The 23,810-nt window shown below is 43.3% G+C and overlaps 1 protein-coding gene and 1 long non-coding RNA gene across 3 annotated transcripts in view; both read left to right on the forward strand.

The window, feature by feature from the left end:
- Positions 1 to 23,810, forward strand: part of NAV2 (neuron navigator 2) — a 319,464-nt gene that overhangs the window by 105,024 nt on the left and 190,630 nt on the right. The window lies entirely within an intron of this gene.
- Positions 18,317 to 22,529, forward strand: LOC122186209. The gene is made up of 3 exons (XR_006181090.1): positions 18,317 to 18,594; positions 19,582 to 20,902; positions 21,143 to 22,529. It is a non-coding gene; the product is annotated as an uncharacterized LOC122186209 (long non-coding RNA).

Raw genomic sequence — 23,810 nt, forward strand, 5'->3', positions numbered from 1 at the left:
ATGTTTCTTATACCAGAACTGTTGGACAGATGTATGACATGCCATCTTCTTCTGCGGAGACCCCTGCATATTTATGGTTGTTCTTAGCTATATTTAGTTTGCATGATTGAGTTCTTTCAATTTAAACAAGAAGTGTTTAGAAAGAAAATGTTCCAAAGTGGGTCACATGCTTTCCTCTTGTATGGCATTTTTGTTCGATTGTGCAGCAGGCAGCGTCAGTGGAACTAAAGGTATTTAAAGAAAATACACTTTATAATAAACTCCAGAGGGTATTGACTTAGGCCATGATGTTAACAAATGCCATTCCTGATCACAAGCAAATAGGACTTAGGAATTTTGGAGGTCTGGATGTAGTTTCTTTAGAACTGCAGATTAGGCTAATAGTGCCTCTTTGACCTGCGCTGAATTTTTCCAAAGAAAAGAGCTGTGACTTTTGCAAGCAAAACAATAAGTGATTCTAGTTTGGGTTTATATTTTTAGATCAAAAGGGATAATTTACTTGCCCTTTTCTTATGGCTCTTGTCGGATTTCCCTATTGCTTAATCTCCTTGCTCTGCTATTAAAATTCATCTTTATATTTTCCACAGGTGAAGAAAAACTAATCTTAGCTCCTGGTAATTGGTGCTAATTTAGTTCTTTGTGCTCTGTGAGTGGCCAACAAAGGTCAAATGCTGAACGCGCTTTTTATCTTCATAGTCAGCTAAAAATCCAATCAATGAAATGTTTTTCTCCATAATTCTTGCTTGTTTCCTCTTCCCATTCCATAGTCCCATGGCTGCTGTAAGCAAGCGACATTCTTATCCAGTGTCAAGGTGAAGGGAGGCTGTCCAGGGGATCAAAGTCAGCAGTCAACTGATGCAGTTTGGGAATACCTGTAACTTAATAAGTCTGTGGTGTTAGAATGTGTGCTTTTTGAAATTTCTAGGTTTGCTGCTGAAGGCTGTGTGTTAGACATAGCTCTGAAACAGAGCGGTTAGTTTTAGGATGGATGCAGCATGGTACTTTTAATTGCAGCCAGCAGTTATCAAGCACCAATGATAGCTTCCTGCCCTTAACACGGAGGGAGTTCTGCAGTGGTTTTCTGTTTTGGGATTCAAAGCTTGAACGTCTGCCTTATGAAGCCAGACAGACTGAGTAACCCGTGACCGCTCCAGGAGCAATCCTGCTTAATTTTTGGATTTCATTTCCCTTTCCTGTCCTGCTGCAAACACCCAAATTGTCCCCATTGTTTTCAGGGCTTTCAGTTTCAATACTGGCAAGGTCTGAATTGTTTCCTGAGGTGACAGCAGTGCTGTGCTCAAATCACACGGTGGAGATGTCTGCTGGCACGGTATAGCCTGATATAAGACGCCGTTCAGTCAGCAGCAGATAAGTCTTTGCATTTTACTTGTCAGTAAGCAAAGAATGTAAACAATTCGTTCACACTTTTATTATTGGAGATTACACTTGGTGACATGGAACAGCTTCAGGAGCTGGGCTACCTACAGATAGTGCGCCTTGGCAGCCATGTATGGGAAGGCCAGGCTGGGAGGTACACAGATGCAAAGCCTTGCCGTGCCGGAGGGCAAACCTGCAGATTGTGCTGGAGTGTAAGATGGGCACGGTCTCTGCTGTCTCAGGACAGGTACACATGGGAGTAGAACAGTCTGGAAAAAACAAAAATCACAATGAATATTTCTAATTAAGTTAGCAAAAGCTTGACTTAGGCACTGCAATTCTAATTCTTTTGAAAGGTTTGAAAAAAGGGAGGTGTTACATAGTTAGCAGCTCTTGTGCCATTTTCTGACCTTTTTTTCTGCTTTCCTGGGTGAACACAGCCTAATGTTGCTCCAAGCATCAATTAGCAGTGAAGGGGGATTGTGCAGTTGCAGTAGGATCACGGTACTTGGCTGAATGAATCATTTTCATCCTCCCTCAAGGTTGTGGTGAGTTGATGCCCAAATACTTCCACTATAAGATCAGGGAGGTGAGACCACAGATCCTCACTGTATGAGCATGCTCTGCAGCAAGGAGATCACCTGCTCACTGTGCCTGTGTCAGCTGGCCAGGGGTGCTCTGCAAAATCAAAGAACAAAAACTCTTTGTTTTTGCCTAACCTACCCTTAAAAAGCAGAAGTCAGAAATGAAGCTGCAGCTTTATTTTCCACTTGGCAGTGAAGAGCCCTGTAGTTAAATCTCTGCATTTGAAGGAGTATTGAATCTGAAAGCTTGTGCATTTGAGTACAGGAGGAGTCTGACTGACTGTCAGCTTTCATTCATCACTCAGAGGATGTTTCTGTCTCCATCCAGTGTCAGTCAGAGAGCCCAGAACCCAGGAAGTCCTGGAAGCCAGCCAGGATGTCCGACACTCTTTGTGGCAGATGCAGTCTCATGGGAAGAACAGCCTGAATCTGTGGGTTCAACTGGGGCCTAGAGATGCTGCGGAATGTTGCTGGAAGGGCTCAGCAAAGCTCTTTCTCTATTTGCAGTTGAGGCTCTGATCACAGGAATCTTCTTTTGAGTGTCCTTTGGGTTCAGTAAAAAGAAGCAAGCAACCCCCAGCAAAAGGTGTTGCCCTAAAAGATGGATTTTATCATTTATCAAGTGTAATTTCTTTTCAGCAGACCTTGTAGGTTTGGGGGTTTGGGAGGGCTACGTGCCTTAGCTCATTATTTGTTCAGTCTAAGGATGTGCAAGGAGCATTTCTGCATCGTGCCTTCCCTGCTTTGTGGACTGGAAGTACTCAAATTACAATGGATGTAATAGGTGGTCATAAAATCATGAAGGCTGGAAGATTTCTCTAAGGTCAAGTCCAGTTGTGAGCCCATCCGCACCATGCCCACTGCCTGCATCCCTCAGTGCCACATCTCTGCAGTTCTGGACCACCTTCAAGGTCAGTGACTCCTCCCCCTCTTGGACACTGTGCCAGTGCTGCACCACTTCTGTGGAGAAGAGATCTTTCCTAATGTCCAACGTGAACCTCCCCTGGCACAACTTGATGTCTTTAGTGTTTGTAGCATATGTAGAATTTTGGGGTATCTATGCGACAGAAAAGCCAAGTGCGTTTCAGTATTTCAGTCAAAAAACATATCTCTAAACTGATACAGCCCTTTGTTTCTTGGCAAGAGGGAAGAATTAGATGTGTATGTACTTAAAAATTAAAGTCCATCAATTAATCAGAAGTGCTAAAATATTTAGAGAGCGTGCTGTAGAGTTCAGGCTGCTCGCTGCAGCTTTCAGCTCCTGTGACATACAGGAGCCATCGGGGCCTGCCCTGTTCACCATGCTCCCTGTGCCCAGGGCAGCTCCCTGCCCCAGGGCTGTAATGCTCTTTCCCTGGCGGGGCAGAGAAAGCCGCTCAGCGTATAACCCTGAGCCCCTGCTGACCCAGCTGTGCCGCAAAGCACGCTGCTAGCAAGGAGGTGCCCAATTATTAATTGCAGGGAGGTTATGAGCAGGTCACGTTCAAAGGAATTGCCCTGTGTGCATTGCCAGTCGTGGGGCAGGCGGGCTTTTTAGTCCCATCAGCATGTAGGTCCTGCCAGGTTCCCTGGAAAGCATCAGCCTTTCTATAAGACTGAGCTTTGTTTCCTAAGCTCTCTGCAAGTTGTAATGCGGGCTGTTGGGATAGCTGTCAGGCTGTCCCAGTTTGCCTGCGTGTCAATTGGCTCTATCCAGGCACCATCTGCTTGCAGCCTTCTGCCGCAAGTGCAAGTTTGCACTCATGGTGGCAACAGATCAATGCATTACTGTGCGTCTCTAGTGAAGTCATTAGGATATTGTACTTCTTTTTTCTTCTTTTAGGTGCAGATCTGCAGATAGATTACTACTAGATTTTTAAAAGTTCACTTTGTGTACGTGAGTTAAATTGTCTTTTCCTCGGCACCCTAAGACATTTTTGGGCTGAAGAAAATGTGAAATATTAAATAGGGTATTCTAGGATGTGCTATGCAATAGCTGAAACCAGGGAGATTAATTATGCAGCAAAAAAAAGGCAACTGGTCTTCACTTTTTGCTTCAGTGTTCTAGCTACATAATAATAATAATACATGAAGAAACAACCCAGCAAGCTTTCCCATGATCTCTAAGAAAAATGCTCCCACATCGTGGATATCAGAAGCGAAGCTCTTATTGTGAGCTCCCAGCAGGGGATGAGCTCCCAGCAAGCCAGGAGGATAATACTGTGGGTAAATTGAGCAAATGTCCTTGCCTCTCCAATCAGCCAGTATTTGAAGGGTATTATCCTTGCTAAACTTGTCATCCACTTTAAATGGAAGTTGGACTGAAAATGTGCATACTCTACTTAGCATGACTTTTAGAGAGATGCTTCTGCAGTCTAGGGATTGTCTTTAATTCCTAGAGATGTAACTCTGCCACAGCTTTGTTTAATCTCTGTTTATTTGCTTAACCATACTTCAGTTCATAATCTAGTCAACGTGTAAGGAAACTCTTGTGCTCTCTTCTCTTCTTTTTTGCTGCTGCCACTTGTCAGTTTGACTGCTCTGTTTTGTTCTGTTATGGTCATGTTCAAGCCAGATGGATCCAAGTATTTGCTGGTTCCATAAATACCTCATCCCAAGCCTTACCTGCCCCAATCACTTGCAGCCGTGAAGTGGGCGACTGCAGACTTTGCTGTAGCTGAAGTCATCTGCTGCAGCACACAAGGTGCATTTTCCTCTTTTCAATATGTATGTACTTATGTATAGATTTATTATATACTATATTTATATATATAAACAATATGTGAGTAGGCAGAATGTGTGGATTGTGTCCATGCAAGAGAGGGCTTGAATGACCTGATGCTTTGAAGCAGTTGCTCTGTTAGACCAGAAAATGCTTTCATCTTTAAGCCTTCCGTTTCACCCATCTCTTGAAATTTCCCTGACATGTGGATGGAGACATATTCTGAAAATAAAAATCACGGTCAGCTGTGGGAATACTGCACAGTGCAAGGGACTGGGACTTGGCTGTGGTTCCTCATTGCTTATTTTTCATCTCTAGGACAGCAGCTCTACTTCTTTCTAGCAAAACACATGCATATTTGATTCCATTCTCATCAGGAATTCATCCTTTCCGGTTGGATGTGTGTGAAAGGCTGGCAGCTGGAATTTCTGCCTGTGGCACGTCGTCCCACCAGCACCTGACTGCATACAACAAAGCACCAGCTTCTCACATCACTGGAGAGTTCCAACGTGGAGCCACGGCTTTGTAATAACACAGCACAGAACATCTGAGCCGGAGATTTACTAAATGGAGCAGCATGGAGAATGCTCCTTAATTTTAAAGTAGAAACGAGTACCTGTGAAACAACTGACTTCAGCTGAGCTAAAGAATGTTGCTTTTTTCAGTAGTCTGGCTTCATACTTGCAGACATTTCAGACTGGCTTTTTTAATGTGTTTCATTTAGCAAGCTGGACAGGATGAAAGCCCACAGCTTTCAGATGCTGCTGGAAGTGGAACAAGTGGTTAACCATGTTCTCCTAAAGATATGAATGAAAAAGTGTCACAGCTTAGCAACGAAGACCTCTTTCAGAGATGCCACCGTGCTTATGCTATCTGATAATTATTAAGGCACTATTGTGCTTTATATACAGATGGAATGCTAGTGATAGATTATGTAGGTGTCAGTGTGTGTTACGATGTTTTGCATTCTTAGAGCATCACTTTTGACTAGGTATGAAATTTCTCTTTACTTAGTGTTCCAAACCATTCAACTCTAAGGAGAGGTGGGCATCATTACACATTCTGAAAATGGTCCTGTATTATTTGGAGAGTTTCCAGAAATTGATGGAAAACTGAGAAAGACAAGAAACCAAATGACTGTTAGCATTTCTTCCTATAAAATCTCATGCTAGTTATGTAGCACTAAAATGCTCCAAAATGTCTTTGCCTAGACCTTAAGGAATTAGTTAAACAAAAAATCATGATTTCCTCCCTAGTAGAATGTGTTTTCTTAGCCTCCCACTGAAAGACCTTTGACAGTGCTCACATGGTAGAGAAAATTTTTGTCACTTTTTGTATGCAAAGTAATTAATAATTCTGATGTTTCCAAACTGAAGCCTTATTGAAACCCATCCAACCCTGACATGAACTCTACTGCTTCAACTCTCTGTTTGAGAGATAAGCTTCCCTTGAAACTATGATTATTAGCTCTGACAAGGTTGTCACTGGTGGTCTTTGCATGGGTGCAATGATCATAAGTGATCCTCACCTCTTAGAATGTTTTCACATTAAACTCCACTCAAGGAAGAAGTTATTTTTTCCATCATTTTTTAATCTTTGAATTTATGTGGGTGAGAGGTGATGATGGACAGAAAGAAATGGAGGGAAACACTTGAGAAATGCCCTAGATTTTAAGAAATAATCTCCACATGTTTCCAAGTGGTTCCGCAGGAGACATGAAATGTTAATTTTCTTCTTTGGGTTTTGGGAATTTGTGCTTTGTGGAGACCTTGAAGGGTAATCTAAACTGACTGGAGTCTGGTCTTGTGCACTGATTATGATGAATTAATAAAGCAGCTAAAAGGGAAGTCCAACTTGAAACCAGCAGCAAACAAAGGAACCCTCTCTAAATCCTGCAGAATGTGTGTTGTTTCTCTTTGGGAAGAATTCAGTGCTGTTGTGGGAATCACATTATTAGGCATGACACCTTTAATGAGGGCTTTTGACCATTAGTTTAATCTACTTGAAAAGGAAGATAATGGAAACAAAAAATAATGACAATATCATAAATACTATGTTCTTAGCTAAGAAGGATAGTTCTTAGAATAGTTGTAGCTTCTATCCAAGGCAGACCGGGAGAGCTGGGTTTCACCTGGTTCTACACCAGCACTGCTGCAGTGTCAAGCAGATGTAATAGCATGGGCCACTGATTTCTCAGTTTCTCACTGCCAGAGGAAGGCAGATGTAATTCAGATGATGAACTCTCATTTACAGATCCGTTTAGAACATACAAGTCCATGTAAGGTTTCTGTTTCAAAGCAAGTCTGTCAGTATCTCTTAACAGATGTAGGCATACAGCACTCTAAAGCAACAGACAATAGGAGAGATTTACTGTGGGGATGTCTGACATGCTAACTTTATTGAGTCTATTGAGTACAGGGCGGTACTGGAGACCTACTGACCTAGAAATTGTAGTGGCCATCCTCTGACAAAGTCAGAAAGTACGGCATGGTACAGCAAAGGGCTTTGGGGTTTTAATCAAGAAGTAATTGGAACAGACTTGCCCTGGGATGACCCAGCCTGCCATGTGTTTTTGTCCCTGTTGCTCTATGAGGAAACACTTCCCATTCCTGACACTGCAGCTGGAAGGAGATGGGATTGTTGGGATTCATAAATATTGGATTGTGGGATCACAGTATGGTTTGGATTGGAAGGGACCTCAAAGATGGTCTAGTTCGAGCCACCCTGGCAATGGCTGGTATGGGCAGGGGGCCACCAGTGCTATCGCAAAACCCCCGCCAGCCCTCAGAGCCCTTCTGCCTCACACCGGCTGTGAGATGTGCCCTCAGCTGCAGGAGTGCTGGCTGTGGCCCAGGCATCGCCTTGTCTCAGGCGCTGGAGGCCAGCAAGTGGTCCCTGGCCCTGTTTTATTTAGTCGTAGTCATAGAGACTGGGAAGACTGGCCCTTGATTCATGAGTGGAGATAAAGCTGGCACGGTCTGTTTTTTCCTGGTCCCTAGGGAAACAGCAGGCAGCTTTCAGTGAATGGGCAAGTCCTGCCCTGTGGGGAACACAGAGCATCCCACTCCCGAATTTGGGGGGCCCCAGCACCAGGTGCCCTGTCATTGTGACGGGGAGCTGGGCTTCCCTGCCTCCACCTGATGGACAGGTGCAGCTCTGACAAAAGCAAAAGGAGCCTTGCACTTTATGGAAGTGACAGAGTGGTGCCTGTCAGCACGGTGAGTCAGAGGATGTGCTGGGAGCTGCATGCCTTCTGTGTTTCCAAGCACTTCTCAACTGAGCAATTGTTTGTCTTTCAATGGCTGGAACGTGCCTTAGCATCCAAAAAGCAACCCAGGGTGGCAGAACTGCTGGGAATTAATCAAGTGCTTGCTGCCCTGGGGAACCAGGTGTGAAAGCTGGGTGCTGCTCTTTCTTACTTTTTTATGAGTCTGTATTCATCATGTGTGTGAGATGGACAGGTTTGCCTGAAGAACTGAATGGATGCATTTATTTTGAAGGAATGGTTAATAACTTTTTAGATTTAAAAAGCTAATAATTATTTTTTAAGACTTCTGCTTATTATTTACTTGGAGAGACTGGAAGTCATAGCTTCACCATGAGAAGTTCCCTTTCATAGTATCAGGTTATCTGATTCCTTACATATTGAGAATTTCTCTTTGCATATTAATACTATGACCATTTTATTTTTCTTAACATGGCAGAGGAGTAGGATTGCTATCTATATTATCAAAAAAAGTGGACCAAGTTTCAAAGCTTGGCTAGTAATTTTTCTGAGATACCTCCTCACTGCATAATGATGAGGGATGCCGTACAATTCTGCATAGAATCGCTTTTAAGAAGGAATTAATTAATCTTTATAGTGGACCTTTGCAGTCTAGACATACCCACTTGAACTGATTGCCTTACTCTCCTTTTATAGTGAAAGAACAGAAATGAGTGGTTTTAGGATGTGATTCACCTGAACTATTTTAGGGTACACACTCTAGAATGAGCTCAAGTATTTTGTAGCAGTGCAGCTTCTCCTCTTTGATGACAGTGGGATTTTTAGCTGACCCTGGCTTCCAGCAGATGCTCCATTATCACTGTTTCTATGTGCAGGCTGTGTCCCACAAGGACTTTGTTACAGACAGGGTGATCTTCTGTGAACCACGATAAGATTCTTGATTAATCTTGGGCACCAGTCCTTCTGCTTGCAAGAGCACTAAGACTAATGCTATATGTTTACTGTCTTTTATACTGTTTTCTGTTACCTTTCTGCTTTTCACACTTGTGTTCTCCCTCAGCAACAGCAGCTTTATGCACCAGCTCGGTCTGCCATGGCTGACTGTGTTCTTCAAGTTCCCTCAGAGCACTGGAATTGTAGCATGAGGTTGCCTTGGAAATGGCAAGCAGGGAACAGCTTGTAGAAATTACAGCAAAAAATCTAAGAGAAAATGTCACAATAGGCTGCAAGAAGTACTCATATCAATAAGAACACTGGGAGAAATTGAGTTTCTATGGTGCTTTTTTATTTTTAGCATCAGTTTTGCTTAGTAACAGCTGATGGTAGGTGAGATGTTGCAGTTTCTGTCTGGAGTAAGCTGTTAGGTAAACTGCACCTCCCTGATTGCCCGTAGGCTGGGCAAGCTTTGATTCCCTTCTGGGTAGACCTGAAAGTCTCATCACATTTGTTTAAGACTTTATTATTGGTCCAACAAGATGGCCCAGTAATGCTACTTAGATTGTGTATTTAAAACCTGTGTCTGATGTTGCTCTCCATTTGTTGCTTTGTAGAAGGAGAGAGCAGTACAGCTAGAAGTGATGCAGTGATGGGCATCTAACTGTGCCCAGCAAAGAGGATGCGTGGTCTGAGAATAAGTGGAGTATTTGGTTTGGCTTTAATAATCTCCAAATCTTCCCATATCTAAATGGAAAGAATGACGATAAGAAAATCTCTTCTGCACATGAATGCACCAGGGAAAAAAACTGTTTGCTTTTGATCTGTTGTTTTCCAAACTAGACTGACAGCTGGCTGGGTTACTGGATGTGTCGTATTGCCATTCTTCATTTCCTTCATCAGGAGCATGTGGGCTTGCTCATGCAGGAATGTATCTTTTCTTGAAAAACAGTGGGTGTCGGTGTTTCTCCTCCACAAAGGGGATAGCAGAAATATCCTAAAAGCTGCAAATGTGCTCCAGTCCCACAGCGTATTGGTTTAAGACTTGATTTACTTGTTGATAATCCATAGTATTTATGTAGAACATGGGGAAGAAGAGCAAGTCTCTGGCCCTTATTCTGACCTTATTCCATCTTTACCTTTTAGTCCAGTGTCTTCTACTGGGGACAAAGGTAGAACCTCCATTAGTGTCACGCCTGTCATTTGTACCACGGGGCTCAGTGGATATATGGAGATGTCAGTCCTAAACTAAGGAAACCTGGATCTTTTCCCATCTCAGACACAAACCTTGGTGACTTGGGGGGTGGTGGTGGTGGGGCAGGTTATGTGGTGTCCATTCTCTCTTCTACTCTATTTAATAGCTCTATGCTTTTGTCTTTTCATGTAGCTCAGTTTTTATCACAGCACAATCATGGTGGCTAATTCTTCTTTAAAATGTCTTCAGGTATTGCCAATCATGACCACAGGAAATAATCCTTCATTCGGCTGAATTATCTATACACAGTGCTGGCAAGCTGGCCTAGCACTTAAACTGTGTTCTATTGAGAGGGACCTCCTGTTTTGTATAGGAGAGTTTAGGCCCCAGAGATTAAACCACAGTAGCAGATTCAAGTTTCATATCAGTGGCGGTAAGGAGCTGATGTAGAACTCTCAGTCCAAGAAAAATAAACCATCAGCTTTTGACCTTTGGCAAGAGATTGCCTTAGGAGAGGTATCCAGCAAGTTAGCTTTTTACATGCTGTGATGTATTTTCAATCTAGTGGGGTTTTTGAGAGGGTAAATGATAGATTTAAAGATTTAATCTGTTTTCAGTTAAGAATACAGGCTGGAAATAGTGTTTGATAAAAACAGTTTGTTGTCCCCAAGGAGGGTCCTGAAGCTGTGTTAGAAGCCATCTCCAAGGAATGAAAAGCAGGACAGAGTCAAGTCTGACAGGCAGAGTTTAGAAAGTCTGAGTGATGCTGTTTTTCCTAGAGGCAATGTACTCTACGTGACTCCATATATTACTGTGCTTGTCATTACTGCAAATTTCAGCGCAAGTGTTCTCCAATCAGCACTATAACATTTCCACTGAATAAATCAAATACAGAGCACAGTCTTCAGCTGTTGCTGATCCTGTGCAGCAGTAACAAGCAAAAGATGTTCCATACCTCAAAATGTGCGTGGTGCTTGGGAAATGAAAATTAGAAGGTAAAACTGAGATAGATTCCTTGAGAAGACTTTTGTTAGCAAGCAGCCCTTGTCTTGTTCTTTGAGTTGTTCGTGTTTCAATGCAAGCAGCCAATTTCTGAAGAGCTTCTCAATTCTTTGAAAGAAGGCTTGTTTTCAAATTGCTGTTAAATATCCTGGGCAGTTTTACCTTAAGGGTAGAGCAGTGAAATTTATACAAGTCTTCATACAACAGAACAACTCCGTTATAAACACAAGAAAAGGTTAATTTATGTTGTACCTTTTACAGAACATGTTTTTCAACTACATTTTTATACTGCATCTAGTAAATTGAGCTTGTACCCTTTCCGAACATGGAAATTAGGAGCCATGTGTAGCTGACTTGTTCATGCATGCTGTTGAAGCAGATGGATGCAGTGTGCATGCAGTGTTTTGGGATGACAAAGCTGGGCACCTAGGAGCCTCCCTGGAGGCTCGGCATGGCAGAGCAGGCTGGATCTGCTGCGGGAGGCTGGTGTTTCTGAATGTCTAAAGGGAGATGGAGGCCAATAGATGAGGCCAGGCTCTTCTCAGTGGTGTGTAGCAATCAGACAAGTAGCAATGGCCTAAAACTTGAACATAGGAAGTTCTGTACCAACATGCAGAAAAACTTCTTTATGTCAAGGGTTATGGAGCACTGGAGCAGATTGCTCAGAGAGACTGTGAAGTCTCCTTCTATGGAGATATTCAAGATCCAACTGGACCCCTACCTGTGCTGTAAGGTGCCTGCTATAGTGGGGGGTTGGACTGGATGGTCTCCTGAAGTCCCTTCAAGCCCCAGTGGATTGTGTTTGTCTCTTCCACTTTTATACCAGGTGTTTCCTTATTTAAAGTGTGATGTTTGAGGTAGGATTGTTTATTGTTTCCTGGTGGGGCACAATTTTCACAAGTCCCCAGTGCAGCTCCATTGCTTCTGAGGCAGAGACACAGCTCAGTAACCTCAGGTAGCCTTCGACCACGTCCACTTGTATTCCACATCAGTTTATGAAGACTGTATCCACTTTTTTTTCTTACAGTTTCTTGGAAATCAGCATCTCCCCTACTCTCTTTAACTTGCAGGGAGGAGAAAATATATTTCTGACTGATTCTAAATGTAAACTCAGTGCATAAGCAAAATCATCATGTTTAAGCATCTAATCCCATATATATCCATGGCTATGACTGGTATCCAGGCAGTCTGTTTTTGTTTTCTTGGCTCTTTTATGATGTATAAGCTGCAGAGGTCTTCTGGACAAAAAAAATAAAATAAAATAAAAAATTCGTGACTAGATAGCAACTCACTTGGGATAAATCCACCCCAGTTTTCTTCAGTATAAATTAATTCTATTTTAAAGCCTAGGATGATTGTCCACATGTTTTTCTGTTGCTGCTTAGTACAAATTTATCCATCCCTCAGATCCTTGTGATCCCCCTTAAGGTACTTACACAGAGCAAGAAGATCCCCCCTGTAGCCTTCTCATCTTCAGATACATACGCTTAAGCGCCTCATCCTGTCATCTTTTGGCCAGACCTGTATCTCAGGGATTTTCTCTAGAATGTGTATGTTGTTATGAAGATAAGATATACCAAGCTCAAGCTTATGCCCCAAAATGGATATTTACAATGGCATACTAGTTTATTTTTTATATATATTTAGAAATCATCCTTTGCAAAGGCATGGGAGCTGCTCCATTGGGAGAATGGTGCATTAGGCCTGATGCTGGCAAGCATGGCGGCTGCAAGCTTTGCTTGCATGGCTCTCAGGAACAGAGGAGTGTTGCAGAAAGTGATCATGGTGCTCCTGTTGTGCCACACTGATTGTGGCAATCAGCTCTTCCTCTGTAGAACATACCAGCCTAGGGCCGTGTAAATAGCTGGCTGCGCCCCAAGTAGATGGCTTGCATGTGGGGTTGGGGGAGGGAAGTTAGGTTGTTATACAAAGCTCCAGCCATAAACATTTTTTATATCATTTTCTTCCAGCTTTGGTGCAAAAAATAGTGGTAGTGAATAATTTTCTGACAGGATTTGCTGCCTGATGTTTGAATTATTTCACTGTTTGTGTCTGCTGGGAAGCGAAACTTAAAATTCTGTTTCTTCCAGGGAAGTCTGGGTAAAATGCATTAAAAATAAATGGATGAGTGGTGGTGGTGGATTTTGTAAAGGTGTGATTTGTATTGCAAGCTAGAAAGCTAAAGAAATTTTAACCCACCCTCTTACAATTCGCTAATGAGAGAACTGCATGAGGATCAGAGAATTATCTGGGGATTAAGTAGAGAAAGGGACAAAAGGTAGGAAGGGACAAACCTGTGTGGTCTGCTGGAGAACTGTGGGGTTGAACTGCACATTTGGTGGGAGATCCACATGTGCCGTTTATCAGCTGCTCCATTTGCAGTCATTTCAGTATCATAAGGGTATTTCTGGTTAGAAAGCATATATTTTAAACAAATAATAAAAAGGTTGTGCTGCATGTTTCTTGTCCTTTGATTTGTGATCCCTATCTTTTTCTTTGAGGGAAGGAATTGGTACTCCACAGCATCGCATCTTGTTTGATACCTTACGTGCTGATCCTGCACTTACCTGATGTTATAGCTAGATGTCAGTCTCAGATGTGAATCAGAGGCTTGTCATTCAGAATCTGTTTGATTTTCAGTCCACAATGCCAGAACCATGAGATGACTGAGGTGGGATGGAGTGTTTGGAGCATTGGGAGGATCAGACCTGCTGCCATAGGACAGCTGCTCAGATGTGAACACGGACTGGGAGGATGGTTTCTGTCCCTAAGAATGCAGTTCCTGGTAAACAGCAGTGTTCCCAGCTCTCAAAATTTCTCGTTATGAATCTACCACTAGGCGAGAATCTCAATTAACAGTTTACATAGAGCATTGTTGTGGTTTTTAGAGGCAGGCCTGGAATCACAACTCTTACACGTCATTCCCTTTGGTAGCTGGGCTCTGCTGCCTTCCCAAGAGCCTGGATGAGTGGTTTAATGATTGCATTTAACAGAGCCACTGGTAAGCACTGCCTTGGGACTCTGAGAGGTAGCCAGCTCGGTGCAGACTGAAACGGTGACACACTGAGGGAAGGACAGTTTCAGATCTGGGACAATGACAGCAGTGTGTTCTGGAAAACCAGTGATTCAGCTATTCCAGTAACTTGTCGCAATGACCTGTCAGCCTCATAAAGCAGCAGATCTGTGGATGGACCGATGGGTTGTGACTCACGGGATGACTTATGCTGCAAGCAGCAGAGGGTCGTGGCTGCTGGCATGGCTCACTCAGCCTGCATGGGCGGCAGGAGGGGAGGCAGCTGCCAAACTGCTATGGCTTACAGCAGGGATTGGTTCTGAGCAGCGCCAGTACGGCATGCGTGGAAGGGGCTCGCTGTTAGCTGCGAGCTCGGGGCCTGTGTTGAGGGCATTGCAAGCAGTGCGTCAGGGATGGTCCCGGAGCCTTGGTCAGTCTTTCCAGTGTGTCAGCCCTGCTTGTGAGTCAGCGTCATGAGCTGGGACAGATATGCAGTTTGTTCTTCATGTTTTCTTGTTAATGGCCTGGATGTGAAAATGATAAAGACTTAGAAGCATTATAGATTGGTTATTAAAGGGAAGCAGGTAAGTAAAAAAGCCCTAATCTTTCCACGTTGGGATTCAGAAATGACTGTGTAACGTCCGTGTTGCTGGGAGTTTACTGAGTTGCTCCAGCATTTTGCTGTGAGGGGTTACCCAGGGGCTTGCTAGGCCCTGCTCCCTGCCTGTGACATGTGTCAGCTTGCCTGATTCATCATTTTGCCTGATATTGTCTTTCCAGCAAGGCCAGAAATTGACAGAATGCTTTGCTGCAGGTCATTGTCTTTCTTCCCCTGCTAGATTTGCAGGGTAGGTATGGTGGTACACCCTAAAGTTGATGTCCACAAAGGAAATGCCACGGATGATATGTTCTCAAGCTTAATGGAGCTCATCATGGAGCTGCCTTTTGTCTTCCTCTGAATAAATCATTTGGAGTCACAGTGCATTCTCCAAAATTACAAGCAACAACACAGTACAAATCCCAACACAAGAGCTTCTTGCCTGATGAGCTGGAAATGTTTGCTCCTAGTCTGCCCACGACATTGCCTCTGCCTTTCGTTGTGCTGTAGCTTCCCTCGTTCCTGTTAATTTCAGCTGCTTGTCTGGTCACAGATGATTTCCATTTCTGTTCTTCTGGCTTGCCAAACTCAGAGTGAGGAAAAGCAGCAGGTGTAAACTCGGAGCTGTCAGCAGAACAAACTCATGGGCAGTAGTTTGAATGCTTAGGTGACTTCTGTAGGAACAGGAATATTTAATTATCATTATTTTAGGGGGTGAATGCTTTCTTTTCCTCCTTTTTTCCTTTGACTTGTACAGGAAGACAGGGACTTATACTCCTCTCTAGAAAACAAAGACTGGGATTCTGTGGTGTTCTTAATAAAATTCTAAATTAATTTCTGTTGGAAGAGACCTTTGGAGTCCATCTGGCAGTGGGAGTGTGTGTGGGAGTGTATTGTGGGGTGTCAGGGACGTGCCCAGGAATGGTACTGACTTCCAGTCCCCTCTCAACACGTGTCTGTGACACAGAACTGCAATCTAACCATGGCTGTGATGTCTCCTTCCCTTTCACTGTGACCTTGGGCTGCTCAACTGTAGCAGCAGCTGCACCTCTATCCATCCCCCCAGTGTAGGAGTATCAGCAGAAGGCAACACTTTCACTGTGGGTACAAAGACTGTAAGGCTTCTGTTACCCCACTTGTCACCCCGTTTCTTCTCTGAGAAGAACAGTCAAACGAGGGAGGTGGGAGAGTCACTGTCCTTGGAGTTGTTCCAGAACCATGGAGACATGGCACTGAGGGACATAGTCAGGGCATGGTGAGGCTGGGTTGGGGTTGGACTCAATGATCTTAGAGTTTTTTTCCAGGCTTAATGATTCTATGATTCTATGACCCTTGGATCTTGAAAGTGCCCAGCTGAATTTTGACTGTGAGGTAAGCTAGCATGCTGGCATTGTATTACTCTTAAACAAGTAAGTAGACTTTGTAAGTAGATTCTCTGCATGCTGTAGCTGCTGCTTTGTAGTTGGCACCAGTTTGGGATTTTGTCATGGCTAAGGCAGGTGTACATCATATCAATAAAACAAACACTGGATTAGCTCAGAAATAATAGCATCAAATATCCAAACCCGATGTCTCATAAAAAATGGCCATTTCTCTGCCACTCAGCGACTTCTTACTGGAAGTAATGAATGCAGATAATTAACTTAATGTTTATGATTCTCAGTGTGTAACAGGGAAGGAGTTGGCTTAGGCAAGTGAATATGATTCATTTTCGGAGGAGATGCTTCAAATAGCTAACCTTTTTGTTCAAGTTGCCACTGATTAACATTGGGTCTGATGCCACACAGTTGAAGTAGGACAGTGAATAAGCTACTCGGTTCTGCATCAGTTCACGAATACTGGACAGATGTTTGGTTCTAACAGCAAAAGTGAGGTCAGGTGAGAATGAGGGCAGCACGTGAATAACAAAAGCACAAAGGAAATGCATAGAAGTAGGAGGTTTGGCAATGTCATTCTTGCTTCTGAGTCACTAGTGAGCTAAAACTCTAGGCACTGTGTGTGGGAGTGTATTGATAGGGTAAGCTAATTGCTGCCACAACAGTTGCCTCTAATCTTATTTCCATGTATTTATAGTGTGTAAGATAACATTTTCCCTCAAGTGAGCCCTCTTGCAGGCCCCTTGGCACAAAGGGACCATCTCATGTCGGCATCTTACAAAGCAATACTCTGACTGCTTTAGAGGGATTGTTATTGCTGCCTTGCCAGGCTTTGCTGGGTACACAATCAGGTTGAATTCAAGAGCTCTAATGATCTTGATTATATACTAATAAGAAGGTTTGGTGCCGTGCTCAAACTCCGAGTGGGAGGAATGGCAAGCAAGGATCTTCGTGGCAGTTTCCAGTTTTGACTTGTAATCTCTCTTTGTGCTCCCAGGCGTTAGCCTGCCCACGACTCAATCACTTGTGCAAGTGTGAAAAATTGTCCTAATGCATCTGGCTCTTTGTTTTTGAGGGCTGTTTTCAGCCAATGTCCTTAGCAATTGAATTTGCCTCCACATTGTTGTATTCTGAGATGCCTTTCATTTGCCATAATTATGTGCTCCTAGCACAGCTCTGCCATGCAGAAAGGTTTGTGTGTGTATAGACACACGTTTGAAGTTGCTGCCCTTTGTGTTATCCTTCTAGAGGCAAACCGTAAGAGGAAAGAGGATAAACATCGTGTGTTTTGGGATCAGGGGAGCAGAACTAAGTTTTCAAAGTTTCAAATAGCATTGAAGTTCTCTCACTCTACCACTCTATGTAGTTTATGAGGCTGGGAATGGAAATACTGGGAGTAAAAGCAGTGATGAAACAGCACCTTCCTTTATTTTCTCCTTCCCTCAATGGCATTATCTCCATAACTCCATTCTGATTCGTTTGGGCCTTAGTAGTGCTCTAAACATGGAATCAAAACAGATAATCACACTAAAATAGAAAACCATAATTTTCTATTGCTTCACATATATGTATTATTTATTTATTGTACATTGTTTGCTTATTTCTGCTCTTCATTAGCTCATATAAACATCACAGCACTTTTTTTCCTAACGGTTTGCTTTTCTATTTGTGAAACATTGGCTTCCTGCCTCCACTGTAGCCTGCTCTCCTGACTGTGATTTATAGAGCTCTGGAAATAATCCTGACTGTTCTGTTTCACTCCGTACAGGTCCCTAGATATGCCAGAGAACCCAGGGAATTGGTGTTAGGTGTACCCTTCCTGTCGCGTTCTGCAGGTTGTTTCTTAATTCAAGGTGAGACTGGTAAAAGATGCCAGATTTAATAGTCTCTGTTCTCTAGCAGAATGGCTACTGCCTTTGTCCCAGGGTCTCTCGTCCTTTGGACTTGCCCACATCCTATTGCTGAAGTCCTCTCCACATCCCTCTAGAAGAGGAGCCTGTGTTTAGGTACGTGTTACACAAGTGTAGACCAACTGTAAGTGCTCAGTGGAAGTGAATTCCGTGTTTAGCTGAATCCTTTGGTAACATCTTTGTACCCAAGGGCCTCCTGTGAAGATAGCCATTGTGTTTCCTTGGGCAGCGTGAAGATATTATTATCTGGCTTTGCAATTCATAAAATGAAGAGCTGTGTTTCCAAAGCAGCAACTAATTGTGTTGTTTCTATTTTGGGAAGTCTGATCCAAGGCGTTTGCCAAGCTGTCAGCCAGCTCGCCTGTGCTCGCAGTGAAACTCTGTGCAGAGCTGGGAGCCGATCCCATGCTTCTGACTTGCAGTGTCTCAGTTCTCCTCCAACACAGTGTGCTTTGCTCTTCCCTGGGCTGGCTAGATCCACCTTGCCCTGTTCTAACTGCAAAGTCCAAGCGGATGAGCAGTGGGCAGCTTGTGTCCTACCTGCCCCAGTGCTCTTGGCAAAGAGCAGCTTGCTCACCTGGCATCCGCATCGCCAAGAGCTCTGCGATTACATCGTTGGAGATCCGGAGAGCTGTCTGCCTGCTCGCTGTGCCTCCCTTGGTGAAGTTTGGTGCTTTGGGTGAGCAGTGTGGGTGCAGCGCTGCCTCCTGGAACACCCAGCGTGTCGGGGCAGCGCATGCTGGTGGTGGGCTTACAGTGCTGAGTCCTCACTGATCTCTATTAATGCAAAGCTAAGGCTGTGGTATTTGCTAGTGCTCTAATTTTTATACAGTATGCTAATTACTCTTTGGAATTGGAAATGCCTATTCAGCACACTGTAAGAGAAATCGGGATGGACTTTGTGATGCTGTGTTGCAAATAGGGTTGAACCTTTTCCTGTTTGTGTAGAAATGCTGTGATGGTTTTCCTAGGCCAAATTAGACATCACCACATTTTTATTCATCTCACAGTACATCTGTGTGTGCACGCATGCATATGCATACACAGTTGTAATCTTACTGTTTTGCTAGCAGTGATACTGTCCAGAAGAGTTTTTTTTCCCTAAGAGCATGGTGCAGAGTTGCTGGTGATGTTGGAAGTGGATGCAGCTGATGGAAAATGAAAAGACTAAATAGAAACGTAGTTACTTTGCATCTGTGAGGAAAGGGAAAAGAGATATTAGCCAAGGATAAGTAGATTGATTTATGCTGAAAGCCCCAAAATGGCACCCTAGAATGTTTGGGAAGGTTTGCAGTATGATGACAAATACACATTTAATGTTTCAGCCCAGGGATCCACTGAAGAAACAGAGAATTTCTGTCAAAGCAATGGGAAAGTCAATGGTTGAGACAGGAAATCATCTCATTTCTAAAAGGGAGCATTGCTATTTTGGTTTTTAATTCTGATCATTAGCAGTAGCAACACATGCTCAAATTGCTTTTCTAACATTAGGCGGTCCAGAATTGCATGAGGTAATTTAATATACCATTTTATCCTGAGCCTGTAACTGGAAAAAGACAGGAACGGCTAACTGCTATTAATTGCACTCTGCTGCTTTCTTGCCAGCCTTTCTGGTAGCCATTGATTTATGGAAGATACTTCTGTTTTCTATCTTTTGTTTTGTCAGCTGTCTACCTGGTCTCTGCAGGTGAAATCTGAAAGCCTTAAGGATGTTATTGAGAATGCAGCGAGTAGCAAAGGAACTTCCTGGGACATCTTGGAGCTGCGGTTTACACATACGTTATACCCTAGGGTGAAAAAATGTGTTGTAGTTTGCATTTTGTCTTGAAATCACTCTTCTTGCAGTACAGGTTAATGTAAATTGCAAATATAGGCATCTGTTCACCGTGTTCAAAGTGATAACACATTTATCTTTGTAAGAGATATGGGAAAAGAAGGGAATGACAAATCACACTTAAGCATGTGCTGTGGTTTCCTTCCTAAAATTCTGTCTGCTGGTAGCTTCAGCTGGACCTTCTGTCTATGCATGCTGTTGTAGTGGACCTGCTCACTGTTTAGAGCTGATTTCCACTGAGCCTTTTCCAATGGATCCAGGTGGTTTTATTCTATTCTTTATTTTATTTAAGAACTACAGGCTATTTCAGTTTAGAAGGGCCATCAGGAGGTCTCCAATCCAATTTTTTGTTCAAAGCAGAGTCAGTCTTGAGCTCAGACCACATTACTCAAGACTTTATCCAGTTGCTTTGTGAAACATCCAAGGTCAGAAAGTGCACAACCTCTCTGGGCAGCCTGTACCCGTGCCTGATTGCCCTCCCACTGGCTCAGTTCCTCTTTAGACCCAACTTGCACTTGTACAGCTGATGCCCGTTGGCCCTTTCCCTCTGGTTGGGCTCTGCCATCCAAAGCCTGGTTCTGTTGTTCAAGTCAGTGTTGGTTTACTTAGAGATGCAGTTATCTTCTTGCTACCATGTGGATATTTGTCTGAAGTCCTTCTGTTAGCAGATGGACTTGGTACAAAGAGAGAGAAATGGTGTGGCTCCCCGTTAGTTCTATTTGAGAGCAGATGTGATATATGCTCTTCTGAGGATGACAAGGTCGAAACGATGGATGCTCGGTTACATTTTGAACAGACTGTAACAGTGAGATAAGGAGAAACAGCTCATGGCTGAGGTCGGGACTTGCATTGATTCTTCAGGATGCCAAATCTGCAGAATCTGGAGGTGTGAATGAAGGTGAAACAGAAGTTAGATGTGTATTGAAGCTTCATTGTGGATCACTATCAGAAAAGGTTTGCATTTTGCCAGTTATTTTCCAGCTGAATTTTTAACCTGCTGAGGTAGCAGATGGGCTTATTGTATCCAACTCCTTTAAGACATTTTAGGAACTTTAACAGATGGATGTGTTCTGAAATTCAACAGCATCTCCTTCAGCATCTGCAATGTCATTGTTTCACATCTCAGCCAGGGTGCGAGTGACCAGAGCATCTGGTAAGAACTCAGCCTGTGACAAACCAACTCATTTGCCAATAGCTGGTAATACACTGCTGTTGTGGCAGGAGCTCTTGGCTTCTACTGCTTTTAGAGTGCAATGATTTCAGTTGCCAGGGATTTTTTTATCTTCCTCTTTGTATTAAAATAATCTTACTTCTAAAATGGCAAGAGGAAATAATGAAATGCAGAAAAATTGGATCTCATCACTGCATCTTCTCTTTGTTGTTTGTTTCCCAGAGAGAAGCTTCAGCCAGATCTTCTTTGGAAGTAATAAAGCATAGAGGGCTGTGTGGTGTTTCATCGCTGACACTCTTGGAAAATATTCCATGCACCAAGAGGTGCATTATTGAAAATCATATGATAGGACATGTAAGGTAAATGCAATGCGATCAGATCTTAGTACTGTAGCTTTTAACAAGTTCAATTTAAAAAAAAATCAGATAAAATTTGGGTGACAGGAAACCTTAAGATAGAATAATATGCTGCACTTAAAAAAAGTTAAACTAAATATTGAGATACAACATTAAGCGTGATCTCCTTTATTTGTTATGAAACCAAAATAATAGGACAACGTTCACTGATTTGTGTTGTGATATTTGGGTGACTGATGTTTTAAAAGCTTGAAAAATCTCTAGTAAATGAGTAGGAGTGTCAGTTATTAGTTTGCTGATGGGAGAACAAAGAACACATCAGAACATTTGAGAAGAGGAACTTGGGTTTAGCATGCATGAAGTTACTTTGCAGTAGGGCCATTAGTGTACCCCTAATTTTTACCTTCTGAGGATGTGCTTCTATTTTGTCTAAGCATTAAAACAGGACAAATCTTTCTTTAAAGGAGCTCTGGAGGCTGGCAGCATTCATATTAGTGCACTGTGTTAAGTCCTTTCGGCGCTTACTTGTATGTCACTAAGAACAACCCACGTTTTTATACACGTTTTGCTAATATAGGAAAAGATGGTGCTTGTAATGTTGCAATTAATCAATCTGACACCGCATTGCAAGTGACCTCCAGCAGTGAAATGCTCCTGAGTGGCTGCCCTGTGGGAATGCTCATTTTGGGCTTCTGGGGAAGAGTGGATGCCTGCGGACTGGGAAGGCCAGGGCATTGGATTTGGTTGCAAAGCATACTTGGCAAAGCCTGCAAGCGTGGGCTGCTATTTGTGTTTCTTTGAGATCTAGCTGGCAGTTGGTGAGCACTGCGAGCAGAGCTTCTGTGGTTCCAGAACTGCATTGCGCCTCATCTGCTGAACAGCGTGCGTGGGTTCAGGAAATCAGAGGGCTATTTTAATGCAAGTTCACTGGGAATGTGCACTGATGGGAAGGAAGAAAATGTGAATATAGGACAGGGCTGGATCAGCGGTTTAAATAAGATGGATAAATACCTATAATCTGGAAATCAACTTCTGACGTTGGCTGTAGTGAAACCGTATTGATTTAGAGGTGAGAATGTGACACAATGTTTTCTTTCAGCAGTGGTTATCTAGTCTTCACAAAACAGCCAAAGATGTTGTCTTAGCTTTTCCAAATACATGAAGCGTTGGACAATGTCAAATCAGGCATAAAATAATATATGAATATTAGTACTAATAACCTTCAGGAAACAAAGGAAAGATGACTAAGAATACCCAGATGCACTTCCCTGTTGGAAAGATGCGATTTGCAAGAATCCATTTCAAACAGTATTGAAATATTTGTTCTAGGTAGTATGGAAAGTTTATGTTTATTCTTGTGATGACAGACATTAGGAGATAGTAAATCAAGGTAAGCTGGAAGTCGGTATGCCAAAGGTAGTCTATTGGGATAACAGAATTTATTCCTGCATATATATATTCCACAGCGATCACTGCTGCAGCATTGAAGACATAGAGCATTGTAGAAAGCATCAGGTGAAATGAGCTCTTGCTGTCCACATCCCTTCCGCTTCTGTTTCTGCTGTTTAAGTTTGAATGAGCCTTTGCAAAGCCGATCACAGCACCTTTGTGAGGATGTTTACCTCCAGCCAGCTCAGCCACATTTTTCCAGATTCTGAGAAACTGACATGGCTACAGATCCAAAAGCAGCTTAAGGAAAATGATGTCCAGGATGAAGTCAGTACAAATGTATGTGGCTTTTGAGTAGAGCACTGCCAGAGTTAAATTTATGTAAAATGCTAGTCACACAGTTCAATGAATGCATCATGGAACAAAAAAAAGTACCAGTCTGGAATGACGTGGGCAAATGGGCAAATGATTACAGTGCAGCTGTGCTGCCAGTTCCTACAGTACATGCTTCAGTTACAAAAATGTGAAATGTTCTTGTTCAGAAATAGTACTGAAATAGCATAGGCAGCAGGAGCAGGGAAGTGATTGTCCCTCTACACTCAGCTCAGTGAGGCCATACCTTGAGTGCTGTGCTCAGTGCTGGGCCTCTCTCTACCAGAAAGACACAGAGCCCCTGGAGTGTGTCTAGAGAAGGGCAGTGGGGCTGTAAGGGGTCAGGAACACACGTCTGATGGGGAGCGGCTGGGGGAACTGGGATGGTTATGTCTGGAGCAGAGGAGGCTCGGGGGAGAAACTGCCTGACAGCAGGTTGTGGTGAGGTGGGCGTCTTTTCCCAGGCAGTAATGATAGGATGCAAGATGATGGCCTCAAGTTGTGCCAGGAGAGGTTCAGGTTGGATATTGTTCTCAGAAAGAGCAGTGATACAGTGGCACAGGCTGCCCAGGGAGGTGATGGGGTTGCCATCCCTGGGGATGTTCCAGAGCCGTGGAGATGTTGCACTAAGGGACGTGGGCAGTGGGCATGGTAGGGTGGGCTGGGGTTGGACTTGGGGATCCTAGTAGTCTTCTCCAAACTCTATGAATGTTTTACAGAAGATACTCATTTAAAATGTTCCATTTTGCATCACTGTGTGGAAGTTCCTGCCT

This window comes from Lagopus leucura, unplaced genomic scaffold (genome assembly GCF_019238085.1).
Source record: "Lagopus leucura isolate 7727_CA_CO unplaced genomic scaffold, USGS_WTPT01 Super-Scaffold_100035, whole genome shotgun sequence".
Taxonomy (NCBI): Eukaryota; Metazoa; Chordata; class Aves; order Galliformes; family Phasianidae; genus Lagopus; species Lagopus leucura.